General features: G+C 38.1%; 1 protein-coding gene across 2 annotated transcripts in view; it reads left to right on the top strand.

The window, feature by feature from the left end:
- ADGRG2 (adhesion G protein-coupled receptor G2) overlaps positions 1 to 17,500 on the top strand; it is a 176,602-nt gene that overhangs the window by 2,205 nt on the left and 156,897 nt on the right. The window lies entirely within an intron of this gene.

Below are 17,500 nucleotides of genomic sequence, written 5' to 3'. Positions count from 1 at the left end.
GTGACCTTGGGCAAGTCAAATGAAATCAACTCTCATTTGTTAAACACTTTAACTATGTGCCTGGCAGAAATAAAGACACTCTCCCCCTACCCTTGAGGGGCTTGCATTTTGAAGGGGAAGGACAACACATAAAAAGAAGGGGAAAATAAAACAGTTGAAGAAAGAGAAGGTACCCAGAAAGAGTTGTGGTAGAGACAGTCCTCAGAGTCAGGCATTCAGCTTAGAGAGGAATGAAGATATGGATGGCCAGGCCTTTCCTTAAAATGGAGGTTCTGAGACAAATCAGCCAATCAGAGGAAGAGGCCATGGAGAAAGTGGGTGCTCCCAGGGTGAGAAGTCCAGCAGGAGTAGAGTGAATTTCCAGAGCACAGAAGTTTCTGTGACATGGTAGAGAAAAGACAGAGAATAAAGAGTACAGCCTGAAGGAGAAGGAAAACCACTTAACCTCTTTGCACCTCTGTTTCCTCAACTCTAAAAAAAAAGTCTTAATAATACCTGCCCTACCTACCTAACAGGATGGTGATGAGGATTTGAATGGACATTGGAAAATGCCATGTAAAAGGCAGGTCTTATTATTTATTGAGTGAATTGCAAATTGGGCTGAAGAAGCAGTTAGCTCAGATCTTGCATGATTTTGCTATGCTTTTTACCCACAGAATGCAAAACCTGAGAAAGAAAGAGAGAAATGCCCCAGTGCTTACGGAATATTGTCTTACATGTCCTATGGGTGATGCCTGAGGTGATGAGGCTCCTTTTGGCTTTTACCATCCCATTATTGCAAGGTGACATTAGTTAGAGGTCTATTGAAGGAGACACTAGAACAGTGAGATAATGTCAGAGCATTTTAACTCCAAAATAACTTTACAGTCAATAAAACAAATATTTTAGAGTGTGTGCATGTTTTTTCCTAGAGAACAAAATTCTGAGAGAAATAGTAAAAAGAAATCATTATTTGAACTTTAATGGTGAGAATCTCTGATTATTTGGTGTCTTCAGGAGGAGAGCCTGGGAAAGTGATTTGATAGGCAAAAGGGCCTCTGCTACTCTTTTTCCCCCTACAATTGTTATGAGCCTTTGGGGAATTTTAAATTGAGTCCATTGCATGCCAGCATATAAAAAAAAAAAAGATTCCCCTGTGCAATGTTTATGTATTCTGGTGACTTCTACTGTGATAGTCAGTTGGTAAATAAGTATATTGAATATTTTCATTGCTTCTTGCACTGGGCAAATTAAACTTAAATATATATATATATATGTGTGTGTGTGTGTATATACATGCATATCTATATATGTAAAAACACTTATATATGTATATTTCCTTTCTGCTTTCTGAGAGATTCCATTTCCTCTTTGTTGGATTCAAGCAGAGAATGCAACTGTTTACACTAAAATGAATCTATTGAAGGTGAAGAGAAATAGATGGAAGACTAGGAATCAGTCTTTAATACAAAAGTAATTGAGAAGTCACATAAATATGTATTTAAATACTTCATTTAAAATTTCCTACTTTACTACTTAAGACCATCTGAGAAAGTATAAATATTCTATTTGGAGGTCTCAAAGTAAATCAAACTTTATTAAAGATATCAGTCATCAATAAACATTTATTAAGCACTTAACTACACATCAGACACTGTTTGTTCTAAGTGCTGGGGATACAAAGGCAAAAAATTATTGTTCCTGCTCTAAAAGAACTCACAGTCAAGGAGGAGGAGGAGACAGAGACAACTATGTACAAACAAGCTATAAACAGAATAAATTGGCCATAATCAGTGGAGGGAAGGCAGTAGCATTAAAAGGGCAAAGGTCTCTCACAGATGAGGAGATTTTAGCTGGGACTTGAAGGAAGCCAGGAAAGCCGGGAGACAAAAGTGAGAAGGGAGGGAATCCAGGCCTGGGGAACAACCAGTGAAAATGTTCAGAGTTTGGAGATATGGTGCTTTGTGCAAGGAACAAAGGAGGCTAGTGTCACTGGACTGTAGAGTACATGGAGAAGGTATTGGGGCAGGAAGGGGTAAGGTATAAGAAGACTGGAAAAGTAGGGAGGAACCAGGTTATGAAAGGCATTGAATGTCAAACAGAAGGTGTTTTTTTTTAAATTTGATTTGATCCTGGAGGTGATGGGAAGGCACTGGAATCTTTTAGAGGAGAGGAGGGACATGGTTAGATTATGCTTTAAAGGAAGATCGTTATGACAGCTGAACCGAGGCTAGACTAGAATGGGGAGAAATTTAAACCAACCCATTACTTAGGTCATCATGAAACTACGCTTGCAGTCTTATTATAGGATAGCCCTCAATCAACGTTCTGTAGGACGGCTTTATTGATGAGACTGTCCTTTTGGTATTTCGGTAACTATGTCTTTGGATTGGGTCCAAGGCCGATACATTTTGTAAGAGATTCTGCTATATAGAAAATTGTCATGATTTTGGAAGGGAGAATACTGAAGTATTGTGGTTGATAGATTGAAAATAAAATATTTCATTTGCTGTTATACCACAGGATCAACATTTTTTTAAACAATTATCATTGCTAACATTTATATACTGCTTCAAAGTTTGCAAAGAACTTTACAAATATTTTCTTATTTCATCCTCACAATGACCCTGGTTATAGATGAGGAAACTGAGGCAGGCAGCAGTTAAGTGACTTGGTCCCAAAACTAGTAAGTGTCTGAGATCACGTTTGAACTCAAGACTTCCTAGCTACAGTCCAGTGCTATCTACTGTGACAGCTGGTTGCCCCCCCAATTTTTTTCTTTTCTTGGTTTTTTTGGTAATTTACAGGTTCCTTTAGTTAGTTGCTTATTCTGTGTATCAAAATTATAAGTGTCTACAAAGCTACTCAAGAACCAATCAGGACTTTTGGGTTTTTACAAATAGTTTACACGACAAAACAAATATGGTCCAATTCCGACTTGATATGTGATAAAAATTTCTTCTTTTGTACAAGATAAAAATAACTTACAAGAAAGGGAATTGAGTAAGTAGCAAATGGTAAGAAGAGAGCAGGGGTTAAGAAATTCACATTTGTCCCGTGTACAAATGTTGGATGGGGGCAGCCGGAGAAGCCTTCAAAATCCAGTATCTGCCCTCCCCAGTTCCCCAAGATCAACAATTACATTCAAGCTAAACATGTTTTGTATTTTTAAATAAAGTTTGTAATTCAGTGCATGCACGCACACACACACACTGTGCTGGAAAAAAAAAACAGTTCCATAAATTAATAGGTGTTATAATAAGGGATAGGGAATAAAGTCTCTTTATACAAGTGCATAACACTCCCACATTGTGGGGGGGAGAGAGTCCACCAAGGTTTGGGAGAATGGATGGAAGCAGAGGCGAACCATGTTGAAATGAAGAGCATTTACAAATGGGTGACAATACAAAGTCTTAGTAAGAACATAAAATTTTATCTGAAAGCACATTTTGTGGCACAGATTTAAGAATGTATGTTGGGGATTTGATTTTTTAAGTCAGTATGCTATATAAATATATGTGTGTGTTACATGTGTACATATATACATACCTATAACACACACACACACACACACACACACACACACACACACACTGAGTTCTGTGTATCCCACAGGAGAGGAAAACCAAGGCTTCCCCATTGCTGTTTTCCCCCAGTGTAAACTATACATCCCAGAAGAATTACAAATGGAGATAGAGGGAGAGTTGATTAAAAAAGATAACAAAGGTCCAGAAGAGAAGGGGAACCGAGGTTGGGGAAAGAGGACAAAAAACAATCCAATGAGATGTTTGTTGATTCCTAGATTTCTGCAGAAGTTCCCAAGTCCAGCATTTTGAATCTGCCATGCATGTGAATGTATATCAGAACATCACAGCATGTTAGCTGACCCCCTTTTAAAACTGATCTTGCAATTTGATTGTTATAGGGAACTTACAATGATAAAATTTCATTTACCAAAGCAAATCTGCATCTACTCTGGAACTCTGAGAGTTGCCTGGGCACTCAATGACCAAGTGATTTATCCAGGGTCACATAGTCAGGAGGTGATAAACTAGATGCAAACCCAGTTCTTCCTGACTCTGAAGTCATCTCTCTTTCCACTCACAATTTTGTTTCTCAGAGCATGGCTATGTAAATAAATCTGTGCTAGAATCCAGAGGAAAACATTAGGCCCTAAGGGAAATTTAATGTATACCATTATCTCTCCTCTCCATTCCCATTTTGTGATTCCATTTATGTTTCTGTGTAGAATTCTTGACTGTTTCTTTCTCTTTTGTTAAGGGACTTATTTTATTGGTGCTTTTTGTTTTTATATCACAATCTTTGGGGGGGTGTGACTGTAGCACCAACAAAATATTCATAGTGCCAATATCGACTATGCCAGTATAGTTCTCAATTGCAAGATATAACAGACTGTCCAATATAGAAAACAAAAGCAAAACATTTATTCAGACACCAAAAAAAAAAAAAACAATCCATCATAGTAACAAAGAAGTTAATACACCGTAGCGTAACATGAAGCCACACTATCCTTTAGCCTTCCCACAAACCAACACAACACAAACTGTCTCCCTGGGTGTATCCTCTCACTCTCTAGCTGCTTTGACTCCCAGCTTCTGCTCCACCCTTCAGCAAACTCCTCCCACCACAGGTTTCATGTGATTACATTCAGCCTTAAAGGGTCAGTAAAGATCTTCAAATTCCCGTTACCATGACAGTGACCCTTCTAGTTTGAATATACCTTTTTGACAGAGAAAAACAGTTAAGCAAAAAAAAAAAAGGTACTATACAATAATGGCTACATCTAAAAATGTGTAAAACACCAAATTTATGTTCCCCAATAGGGACTGCTCTGGGTTTTTCTATTTCCTCAGAGTTCCCTTTCCTTCTAAATAATCTTTTCATTTACATTGTTACATTGTTATAGTCAATGTATATATTGTTATTTTGTATCTGCTTATTTTTTACTGTATCAGTTCATACAAATCTTCCCACATTTCTTTGAATTCCACATATTTCTTATCTCTTATTGCCTAACAATATTCCACTATGGGTTTTTAATATTTTCTGGATCAAGTTACCCACTTATTTCCTCAAATCTTTGCTACCACAAAGTGCTACTTTATTATAAATATTTAGTTATACATTAGACTTTTGCTTCTGTCTTTGGCTTCCTCAGGTAGATACCCAATAATGGGGTCACTAGGTTACAGTGGAGACAATTTATAGCAACTTTTCTTAGACATTTCCAAACTGATATAGAGGGTGGCTAGGCATGGATTCTATTTAAATCAATCAATCAACACAAAGTTATTGAATGACTGCTAGGTACTGTGTATATTAAAAGGTACAAAATATAGTCCCTGCCCTCTTGAAACTTAAAACATGTGCTGTTCTTGGTCTTTCAGCATAATGATTTAGAGAATAGTAGAAGTAGCTCAACAAGCATTTATTGATCATTTGCTATGTGCTTAACATCTCTTTGGTTAAGAGTGGGAGAAAATGTTAATTTAATTCTCCAATCTGGGGACCTCTGGGGCTGGAATTGGAATTGTTTTATACATACATACATGTAAATGTGTGATGTGCATATGTACACATATACATATACATACATACATATATAAAATAAATCCCTCTGAAAGTTTTTATAGACTTAAGGTGAGAGTATTTGTCTTTTCTATTTTGAAGAGTGGTAGAAGGGGAGAGAATTTGAAACTGAAAGCATAAGAAAATTGAATTAAAATAAAATAATTGTAGAAAACATAAACATTGTTTTAAGGTAGTGGAGAATGTTCTGCTACTATTGTAGCCTCTAAAACCAGAAGGAGGGGATTTGTTTAAAGATGTTTTTTTTTAAAAGAAATCAGCTGTTTATCACATCAAAGTCTTAATTATTCATGCTGGGATCACAAATAAGTAGTAAATCAGTGCTTAGCTACAATATAACAGTACAACAACATATATTGAGCTTCTGGGTACAGTTGAACACACGGAACACTGAATTGTGCATGTATATATGTATCTATATATACATATTTAAATCTGTCTCTACTTTAAGAAGTGTACATCATGGTAGAGTTTATGCTATTTGATAACTTACATACCTTATGCAATTTCTAAATGTGTAACGCTGGAATATTGTGTATGTTTGCTTCTGTGATCTCATCATTATGGTTACTCCCTCCAGGAGTGAAGAAGCAAAGGCAAATTTAAAAAAAGGAAACAATCCCTAGCCTTAAGAAATTTAAATTGTAGATTTGTGGAGAGAGGGAGCTAGTAAAAGCTTTTCTGTAGGATGTAAATATATTGGAGTACAGGTTGATTATAGGTGCTTGAAGCCTATTCTAAAATATGGGAAGCTATTATACTTAAACTATTAAACCTTAAAAACTGCATTAAGACTTTTGGGACACCACATAGTACATTTATAGCTTTTGAAAATCTTTTGGGGGAAGATAGTTTTAGCAATATGTCCAGGTATTTTTGAATTAAGAATGAAAATATACACATAAAAATAAGTTGTCCATCTTCATTGTCAAATACTCAGCATTATCTCCTTATAGAATGGCTGTCACCCCCCCCCCAAAAAAAAGTCTTAGTGTAGTTTTCAGATCAAGACCCCTTTAAGCTGCAGTAAGATTTTTTGACACCCCGCATATCAAAGAAAATTTTATTTAAGAACCCTTTCTTTGAGGGTTCTTTAAAGGTTCTGCTGATAAATTTTAGAAGAATTCATGCCAGTTTTTAGTGTGTGTGTATAAATATATGTATATATATATATATATATACACACACACACACATATATATATATATATATAAACACAAATACTCTGTGTGTATAGAATATCTCCAAAGTCTTAGTGTATTTAAACTTTTAAATCTTAGTACATTTTATAGGGGGCAGCTAGGTGGCCCAGTGAGTAAAGCACTGGCCCCAGAGTCAGGAGGACCCGAGTTCAGTTCTGGCCTCAGACACTTAACACCCACACACAAAAAAAAAACTAGCCTGTAACCTTGGGCAAGTTACTTAACCCCAACTGCCCTCCAAAAGGGAAAAAAAAAACTTAATTCATTTTCTGACACAGAGTAGGTGCCAAATATATGCTTATTGACCAAGTGACTGACAGGTATGAAGTCCTTTAAGATTTGGAGCTCAGTACTAAGAAAATTACATTTTCTAGGAGATAATTAACTTTCTTAAGTGCCCAATGCATGTATCTAAGAAGACTAGTCTTGTGCTTAGAAATGCCAGGTCTCCTAGACATAAATGTTTCCTCCAGACACCTCTCAAGTTCCACCATTACCAATTCATTCTTTTGTATTAACTGTTGTGCATTAATCCCTCCCTCAGCTCCCCTTTGAAGAGCCAGGGGGAAAGAAGGCGCCAACTCTTGAGCAGGGATGTCTTCACTTTCTTTATGCTATGGACCCTCTGGCAAGTCTGAGGAAGCCTATGGACCCCTTCTCAGGATAATACTTTAAATCTTAAAATAAAATACAGAGGACTAAAAAGAAAAAGAATTCTATTGAAATATCCTTATCAATTTTCAAAAAATGTTTACTGACACCAGGTCAAGAACCTTTGTTCTAGAGTCAGAGTATTGTTCTGTCACGTCTAACTTTTTGTCATCCCATTTGGTGTTTCCTTGGCAAAGAAACTGGAATGGTTTGTCATTACCTTCTTCGGCTCATTTTACAGATGAGGAAAACAGGGCTAAGTGACTTGCCCAGGGTCCCATAGCTGGTAAGTGTCTGAGGCCAGATTTGAAATCCAGAAGAGATGAGTTTTCCTGGCTCCAGGCTTCGTGCTCTCTCCACTGCACCCCATAAAGGACTTAGGCTCCATTCCTGGTGCTAGAGGTACCTTTCAGATGAACCCATGAACAAAGGTCCTACCACCCTTTCCTGGAAAGTATACACTGAATATACAATGTGTTAAAGTGGTATGGTACAGAAGAGAGCATGCTGACCTTGGAGTGACAGAACCTAAATTAAAATCCACACTATGCTTTTTACTATCTATGTGACCTTGAGAAAGTCATTTAACTTTTCTAGGATTCAGTGTACTCGCCCATAAAATGGAAAGGGTTGGGCTAAGATGACATCTCACAGGGCTGGGGTAAGAATAAAATAAGGAAATTTATATGTCAGTGTGTGTGTATGTGTGTGTGTATGTGTGAATATATATATATATATGTATGTATGGGTATGAATGAACGTTTATATAAATTATTATTTTTTTCTAGAATTATGTTTATCAGTTATTTATGTTGCCAGAAAGTAAACAGCCTTCTGTGAAATGTAAGCCTGTCTGTCTATGAATTTTTAAATCAAGTATGGCATAATGTAAGCAGAATTTCTGGACAATGGAAGGGTGATTTAAAATTATTTTTTAATTGAACAATTTTATTTTTCCCCAGTTACATGTTAAAACAATTTTAACATTCATTTTTAAAACTTTGAGTTCCAAATTCTCTCCTTTCCTCCCTCCCCATCCCCTACCCCCATTGAGAAGGCAAGCAATTCAATACAGGTTATACATGGCTAGTCATGCAAAACACTTCCAAAATGGTCATGTTGTGAAAGATTAACTGTATTTCCCTTCATCCTAATCCAGCTTTTATTTATTCTGTTCTCTCTCTCCTTTCACCGTGTCCCTCTTCAAAAAGGTTTTGCTTCTGACTACTCCCTCCCCCACTCTGACCTCCCTTCTATCACACACACACACACACACACACACACACACACACACACACACACACCTTTCTCTTATCCTCTACCTCTCCTACTTTCCTGTAGGGTAAGATAGACTTCTATAACCAATTTCATGTGTATGTTATTCCTTCTTTGAGCCAGTTCTGATGAGAATAAGGATCACTCACTTGCCCTCACCTCCCTCCCCTTCCCCTCCACTGTAAAAGCTTTGTCTTGCCTCTTTTATGTGAGAATAATTTGCTCCATTCTACCTCTCCCTTTTTCTTTCTCCCAATACAGTTTTCTCTCATCCCTTAGTTTTATTTTTTAGATATCATCTCTTCATATTGAACTCACACCTGTGCCGTCTGACTACATATATTCCTTCTAACTACCCTAATAAAGAGAAAGGTCTTATGAGTTAGAAATATCATCTTTCCATGTAGAAATGTAAACAGTTTAGCTTTAGTAAATCTCTTATGATTTCTCTTTCCTGTTTACCTTTTGATGCTTCTCTTGAGTCTTGTATTTGGAAGTCAAATTTTCTATTTAGTTTTGGTCTTTTCTCAAGAATGCTTGAAAGTCCTCTATCTCATTGAACATTCATTTTTTCCCCTCATGAATTATACTCAGTTTTGCTGGGTAGGTGATTCTTGCTTGTAATCCTAGTTCTTTTGACCTCCAGAATATCAGATTCCATCCCTCCAATCTTTTAATGTAGAAACTTCTATATCTTGTTCTGTCCTGATGTTTCCACAATACTTGAATCCTTTCTTCCTAGCTGCTTGCAATATTTTCTCCTTGACCTGGGAACTTGGAATTTGGCTATAATATTCCTGGGAGTTTTTGTTTTGGGATCTCATTGAAGAGGTGATCAGTGGATTCTTTCAATTTCTGTTTTCCCTTCTGGTTCTAGACTGTCTGGGCAGTTTTTATTGATAATTTTTTGAAAGATGATGTGCAGGCTCTTTTTTGATCATGGTTTACAGGTATTGATAACTTGAGGTAGCCCATAATTTTGAAATTATCTCTCCTATATCTATTTTCCAGGTCAGTTATTTTTCTAATGTAATATTTCACATTTTGTGTTCTATTTTTTTTCATTCTTTTGGTTTTGTTTTATGAATTCTTGATCTCTCATGAAGTCATTAGCTTCCATTTCTTCCATTCTAATTTTTAAGAAATTATTTTCTTTTGTGAGCTTTTTCCATTTGACCAATTCTGCTTTTTAAGTCATTCTTCTTCTCATTGGGTTTTTGACCCTCTTTTACTATTTGGCCTAGTATGTTTTTTAAGGTACTATTTTCTTTGGTATTTTTTGAAGGGTTAAATGGTAAAATGATAAATGGTAAAAACCTTTACCAAGTTGTTGTCTCATTTTTTGTGAGTTTCTTGTATCACTCTCATTTCTCTTCCTAATTTTTTCTTTACCTCTCTTACTTGATTTTCTTTTCTTTTCTTTTTTTGCATTTTGGAGGGCAGTTGGGGTTAAGTGGCTTGTCCAAAGTCACATGGCTAGTAAGTGTGTCAAGTGTCTGAGGCCAGATTTGAACTCAGGTCCTCCTGACTGCACGGCCAGTTCTCTATTCACTAGGCACCCCCTCTTACTTGATTTTCAAAATCTTTTTTGAGTTTTTCCATGGTCTTAGAACAACTCATAGTTTTCTTGGAGGTTTTGGATATCAGAGCTTTGACTTTGCTATCTTCTGAGTGGGTGTCTTGATCTTCCTTGTCACCAAAGGGAGTTTCTATAGTCAGAGATTTTTCCTATTGTTTGCTTATTTTCCCAGTCTGTTACTTGACTTTTTAGCTCTTTGTTAAGGTAGGGCTCTGCTTCCTGGGTGCAGGGTGTACTGTCCCAAGCTTCAGGGGTTTTATGCAGCTGTTTTCAGAGATACTTCTAGGGACCTGTAAGTTTTCAGTTCTTCCAAGGTGGTATGATCTAAGGAGAGGTGTTTACTCCTCTCCCGGCCTGAGCTCTGGTCTGTGAATAACCATAAGCACTCTTTTCTGCCCTGGAACTTTGAGGAAGGTCCTCCCCCTCCACTGCTGCCACAAGCTCGGCTGTGCTAGTGCTCCTTGCCCTGGGGCTGCAACAGCAACCTGGATCCAAGTATGAGCAGAGGAACAGAGAATCCTGCCTCAGTGCTAGCAAAGAGACACCCGTCATCGCCGTCTGACCAGTTGTTCCAACTTGTGAGAGTTCTGGAAGCAGCCACTGCCGCTGCTAATTCAATAGCTACCAAGACCTGCTCCTGGTATTCTGTGACCTAAGTTCTGCAGGCGGGGCCTGTGCTGGACTGCACTTCTCTATCACCCAGGTCTGACAGACCTTTCCTGCTGACCTTCTAAGTTGCCTGTGGAATTGTGGGCTGAGGAGTCTGGAAACTGCCACCGCTGCCACTGATTCAATCACCCCAAGATCTGTTCCAGCCTTGCCGGGCCCCTATATGTGCTGGCACTGCTGGGGTTATGGGATTCACGCTGGACCCTGCAATGGACTGCATTTCTTCCTCACCCAGGTCCGACAGACCTTTGCTGCTGACCTTTCTAAGTTGCCTTTGGAATTATGGGTTGAGGAGTATAGAAACTGCCACTAGTTGTCTCAAGGCCTGCTCTAGCTTTGCTAGGGCTCTGATATGTGTCGGTCCCACCCGGGTTGGTCCGTACTCCTCTCTCACTGGTGCAGAAGACCTTTACTCTCTATCTTCCAGGTTGTCTTGGACTGGAAATTTGTTTCGCTCTGTCATTTTGTGAGTTCTGCTGCTCTAGATTTAGAATCATTTTAAAAGGTATTTGTAGGGGTTTGAGGGAGAGCTCAGGCAAGTCCCTGCCTTTACTCCACCATCTTGGCTTCACCCCTGAAGGGTTGTTTTTTAATGGAATTAAATTAATTGGTGTTAATAGATAGTTATGATTGGGAGTGTTTATGCTTAGGGTGAAGGAAGAAAGGAAAGCAGAGGGAGAACGTACAAAGCATTTGGCCACTAGAGGAAGAAAAGAATCTCTGGGACGTGAAGGTAGAAACCAGAAAGTGCTATTGAAGGACTGTCATTGCTGCAGGGTACAAGGCATAGGGACCAAAACCAGAAATGTAGCTACTGGATTCAGGAATCACAACCCAGGGTAAGGTCACCATTACTGAGCGGGTGCCTGTCCAGGAAGGAGTTCACCCCAGCTGCCAGTGTCAGGGACAGCCTGTTTCAAGATGGTGCTGTCTATACTCTGTAAATTTCAGCACCCTGGAGCAAAACTCAAATTGCCTTACCCAGTTATGGCTCTGTGTATAAGAAAACCTTTACCCTTTAATCAATATTTTTTTTTCTTCTGGGCAAGATTCCTTTTGTGCTCAGCATCTTGGCCCAAGAGAAGCAAATCAGAGATTTTGTGCCTGATTAAAAATCTGTATTTTTGCAGTTGATATTTATTATTACTAATAAAAAATAGTGAATTCTTTCTGTTAGCCATTCTAGGTAATAATAGCCTTATTGAAGTAGGCAAGTATTTCAATTGACATTCACTGCATGCTTTTAGATTCTACCTCATTTTACAAATACTACCTCATTGGACTATCATATCCACCCTAGGGGGAGAGACACGAATGATAGAATCATAAAATCATAGAATTTTAGAGTTATAAGAGGCTTCAGAAGTCACCTACTCCACCTAAGGCATGAATCACCTTTTCAACATCCTTGACAATTTGCCTTTACTCAAATACCTTGACTGACAGCAAACTCCTGACCTATCAATTCAGTCCATTTCAATTTTAGACAACTCTTATTGCTTTGAAAATATCTTTTTTTAATATCAAGTTTGCTGATGGGCTCTTTTTTAACTTGATGATTATCAGTATACTTAAGGACAACTATCATATCTTCTCAAGTCCTCTCCAGGCTAAACGTTCCTAGCTTCTTCAGCTGATACTCGAATGTAATTTTGGAGTACACCCTAATGTTTTCTGGATGTTAATTTTTTCACTGAACCTAAGATTACATTGGACTATAGAAACTTACTCTACTAATGCTGATTGGGAATTGGTTTATAACTTCAGTCTTAGAGAATTTGCAGGAACACTGAACCATGAAAGTCTTCCCCATGATCTTATAGCTACTATGTATTAGAGTCAGAATCTGAACGCAGGTCCTCCTGACTGTGAAGGTGGCCCTCAGTGCACTAAGCCCACTCTACCTCTCTAGATAGAAAAAGTCTTCCTAAAAAGTGTTGCTAAGACCATATGCAGTCCAAATATAATACTTGAGAGCAAAATTAGGTCAGTTTTAATATATCTTTTTTAATACATTTAGTTTATATTAGTTCTGTTTTCTTCTATATATTTCAACTCTTCTTCTGAATATGATCAGCATCAGCAAATTCAATCATTTAGGTGGGCAAAGAAAATACTAGATATATCTGCCTAACATTTACTTTGGAGATCTTATTCATAACTTTCAAATTCTCTATTTCAAGTTGGATATTAGACTTTTTAAAAATTATTTTGTACAAGATTTTATGTTCATACTGATTTTTTCCATTGCCAGTATCTTACATCAAAGTGTTATTTTAAAGCTTTTCAAGAGTTACCTGGTATTGCTATTTTTCCCTAATGCAAACACACACAAATATTTATTTTGAGAAGGAAAAAAACAACTTGGAGCTGTGTATGTTTTGCAAACATAGAAGAAAAGTCCGGCAACTTGAGGAACCTTTAAATAGCAAGAAACTTAGAGCTCTGGTTCCTAATTAAAAAAAAAAAACCACCCACAAAAAATAGAGTATTATTTCTCTTGTTATAATTATAGACAGGGAGTTAGATGGGAATTGATAACTTTTGAGCTGAGCTGAGGCAATTTACTCCATGCACCAATCACTAAATGATTTGTCAAAATGGAGAAAGAAAATATGGCATGAAAATGTGGGCAATATAAAAATAAATTCCAACTGGTTTTGATGAGAAGACATACTTTCAGCTGTGGGATTGTTCTCATTTGGGTGAGAAGTAGTTATACTATCACAGAATCATGATTAGACCTCAGAAGTCTTCCATTCCAGTCTTATCATTTTACAGATGAGAAAATGAGGCCCAGGAAGGTTATTACCTGTCACATTGGCGGTAGCATAGGTAAGAACTGAAGAACTCAGGTCTCCCTGGCTCTTAGTCCACTGTTCCTTGGGCAAGTGAAACTTGTGTTTCTTGTGAATGTGTTGCATGACAGCTGAAGTTATTGCTGGGAGGGGGGGCACTCTCTCAAATTTGGGCTCTCCTAGAAGGAGGAAGCTGGAGGCAGAATGCTTCTGGTTATCGGTCAATCTGTGAATTCACTATGCTAAACATTTGGATGAAAAGTTCCCTTATTTGTCTTCCTCAGTGCCTAGGAAGTCATCTTACATATAATAGGTGTTTAATGGATGCTTGTTGAATTGGATTGAAACTTGAAAAAATTGTCAAAGGCAGATTAGATTGAAATAAAGCAATTTGTTTAGAAATATTTTCTATAACAAAACTATTTGCATATTCCTATATGTTACTTATATAAACAATACTTTGTCCATCCAAATACAAAGGACTTTTTCTATCTAAATATGCTGTACAAGTGCTTTTTCTGACTCCAGTCCATGTAATCGTCACCCTTTATAAATCATTTTCCCCATCTGGATATCTCATAGTACTTTGAACCTTTCCTATGTCCTTATGTTTTGTGGGTATACATCTTATCCTCCTTGCTAGATAAGAACATGAGGGCCAGGACCACACCTCACTCACTTTTCTATTCCCTAATAGATAATACAGCACCTTTTTTAATGTGTTTGTGCTATTTTACTATGTTGAATTGAAGGGGAAACCCTCTAATAATTTGCTGTCTGTACTGCAGACAGAACAGAAGAATTGGACTGAATGTTCTCACTTCTTTTATTGCTTAATCTTCCTAAGACACAGTCCAACTCCAAATATCCACATTCAAAAGCCTCCCTTAAACTTCCCCTCTAATCCAAAACAAAGCATGAGAAAAGAAAGGAAAGGAAGGAGAGTGGATGGGGAGGGAGGAAGGAAGGAAGGAAGGAAGGAAGGAAGAAGAAAAAAGAAGGGAAGAGAAGGGAGGGGAAAGTATGGAAAGAGAAAAAAAGAGATCTGGAAGGAAGACAAAAGTGGAGGGCCTGTTTGCTAGTATCACCCTCTCTTTCCTTCCCAGGTTCTGTACACTGGGAATATGGTTTCTTAATAAAATTTCATTTCAGCAAAATAAGTTGGGTGTCCCATGACAGTCACTGTTAAAAGAGTCTATGTGTTTGGCAGTGAAGAACTAGAAGCAGAAATATTCCAAGGAACAAAGTCAGTTCTTCAGGGTCTTTTCTTGGGGGCACAGAGGAGGAATAGGCAAGATACATCTTCCTTATCAGACTAACCAAGACAGTTTGCTCTTCTGGTGCATGTGGCCCTGACACAAGACTCTGATCTATTCGTAAAGTAAGCCCTCCTGTTGATCATTATCCCAGATACCCCAGTTAAAACTCACCACCGTGCTCACCTTGGACTAGCTAAAATGAAAGTCTCCCCATGTTTTTAAGGCCTCTACAGGGCTGAATATAGGCCAAGCTTAAATGTCTCATGGAATGGTAGATCTAGAGCCAGAAGGAATATCATAGACCATCCAGGCCACTTGCTTTGTTTTACAGATGAGGCCAGGGCCCATTATCACAAACTTGTGTCAGGAATGGGAGAATTAGGAGAAATACACAGATAATCTAGTTTATTCTTTTCTTTTTTTTTACATCAACCAGTGATGTGCCTCAGAGAAATTTCTCAATCCACCTCTCCTTCCCCTCCCCACTCCAAAATGTTACTAGAATTGAAGCTTTGCCTAATTGCAACCTTCAGTCCCATGCTGGTGGAGGGATTCTGAGGTAGCTGGACCAGGCTCACAGACAGGTTCTCTGTTCCATTATTTTTCTGTTCATTATGTCCAGTTTATGTTGTGTGCATATGTATATATGTGTACATGTAAAAGCATGTGTATATGTAGGCATGTATATGTTTGACAAATAGGTGGCACAATGGGTAGCATCCCGGGTCTGGAGTCAGGAAGATGAGTCTTCCAATCTGGCCGCAGGATACTTACTAGCTGTGTGAACCCTGTTTGACTCATTTTTCTCATCTGCAAAATGAACTGGAGAAGGAAATGGCAAACCATTCCAGCATCTTTGCCAAGAAAACCATAAAAAGGGGTCAGGAAGAGTCAGACAACTGAAATGACTAAACAACATGTGTGTGCATATATGCATGCATACATGTATATGTATGCACTTGTGTGTGCAAATAGATGTTTCCATGTTATCTCCTCCCTTAAAGTGTGAGCTCCTTGAGAAGAGGGATGATCTTTTGTATTTCTTTGTATGGTCAGCACTTAGTATATTAAGGAACATAGTGGGTATGTGGTGATTGCTTTTTGACTAGCTACATGGAGGAAGAGATAGAAGTTAGAGTTCAGAAGATTCCCATGTGCCAGGCCCACTTTTTCCAAGTCCTTGTTTCCAATGATCCATGATGTCTGTTTCCTCCACATTTTCATTTTCCATGAGGAGAGCTGTGAACTCCGCCCTGGCACTCCCCCCATAAAGCCAGCATCATCACCTCAGGTGATGGGTGGGCTGCCCACCTGACTAAACATGAGAGCTCTGAAAGGGAATTTTTCATCTCTCTATTGTTTGTTCTTGGAGACTGTATTTAATAGGAGATTTCAAGAATGTAGAGTCTGTGTTTTAAGAACATATTCTGCTTTTGTCCTCAGCGGGACTGGCTGAAAATCAAAATTCAAATGCTCGTGAGAGACAAACTATATGCAAACAGTATATAGCTAGGTGGTTACCTATCTGTGACTTCAGACAACAAGGGAACCCCTTCCTTTTATGGATCCCCACCAGGTGACTCTCTAGTTAAGTAAAATTCCATGGAGAACTATTGCATCACCTTAAGGTTTTGAGCCTTCTGTTAAAACTGAAACATTCGTTGGAAAAGCTACATTTATGTCTTATTCACACCCTGGTGAAAAGGAATGGATCAGATCTTTGTCCTGACGTCAGTTTTTGCTATGCTTTCCCAAGAAAAGAACATAAGGGGTTTGGATTCCTGAAAGTCATGTGGGAAATAGTATAGTATTAGGGATAGAAAAGGCCAGGAAAGGAGGAGCCTGGGTAACAAAAGAAGTTTTGTCTACTTCGTTGTTTTACCAAGTCACCTCCAGCCTTCACCATGCCCTGAAAGGGCAACATGGTATGGTGGAGAGATCATTGGCTTTGGAATCAGAAAACTTGGGGTTAGAATCTTGGTGATACTTAGTATTTATGTGACACTGGGTGGGTCACTTCCCAGTTTTTGGAGTTAGAGGACATGGGTGACTTTTGCCAAGGTAGTTAACATCTCTGGGCCTCATTTTCCTAATCTGTCAAATGAGGGGATTAGATTAAATGCCTCCTGGAACTTCTTTCAGCTCTAAATTTTATTATCTTCAAAATCCCAATCAGACTTCATTTAAAACAAATGAATACTTTAATTTGATTTCTTCTTTGTTTTGAAAGACCTAGTATTAATTTGCATGTACTTACATTAGGATATGTTACCTTAGATTAGTCACATACTCTCTGGGTTGATTAGTCTCTAAGGTTTTCTTCAGTTTTAGCATTCCCTTTTTCCCTTCCTTTCTTGATTATTTTGTCCTCTCTCTCTCTCTCTCTCTCTCCCCTTCCTTCCTACTTTCCTCCCTCCCTTCTTTCCCCTCCTTCTTTCTTTCTTTCTTTCTTTCTTTCTTTCTTTCTTTCTTTCTTTC

The sequence above is a fragment of the Petaurus breviceps genome, unplaced genomic scaffold, assembly GCF_028583685.1.
Source record: "Petaurus breviceps papuanus isolate PSGF00001 unplaced genomic scaffold, PetGlider_PUasm1.0 419, whole genome shotgun sequence".
Taxonomy (NCBI): domain Eukaryota; kingdom Metazoa; phylum Chordata; class Mammalia; order Diprotodontia; family Petauridae; genus Petaurus; species Petaurus breviceps.
Note: the sequence above shows the minus strand (reverse complement) of the source record. Positions and strands in the feature narration are given on the sequence as shown.